Source organism: Centruroides sculpturatus, unplaced genomic scaffold, assembly GCF_000671375.1.
Source record: "Centruroides sculpturatus isolate CEXI.00-Female unplaced genomic scaffold, Cexi_2.0 scaffold236, whole genome shotgun sequence".
NCBI classification, from domain to species: Eukaryota; Metazoa; Arthropoda; class Arachnida; order Scorpiones; family Buthidae; genus Centruroides; species Centruroides sculpturatus.
Window position 1 is genome coordinate 813,687 of NW_019384403.1, and position 434 is coordinate 814,120.

Sequence of the window (434 nt, forward strand, 5' to 3'; positions counted from 1 at the left end):
TGATGAATCTCCGATTTATCATCATTTTAGGGGTGCTGCTTGCAAGTGGAGTGTGCAGTTTTGCCAGAATTGTTGGCAAGTTTATTTAATTCTTTAAAATATAAAAACTTATTTCGTAATTTATTAATTATTTATTTTTTATATTTTCAGACGAACAAGCACGGTAAGAATTTCTACAATTAAATTTCTTAAATATGTAGCCAAGTACAAGCTTAAAACCAATGGTTTCTAAATCTGACACACCTCTAAGCTTCTAGGAATATAGAAAGGTTTAATAATATCTAACCTTTAAGGTTTAATTAAATTATTGGGTAGAGGACTTGTCACAAATACGTCAAAGTAAGCCAGATTTTGGCATTAAGAATTGAAAAACCAGTGGTTTAAGCTATAATTAATTGTTAGAATTGATTAAAATGAACAGAAACTCTATAAGC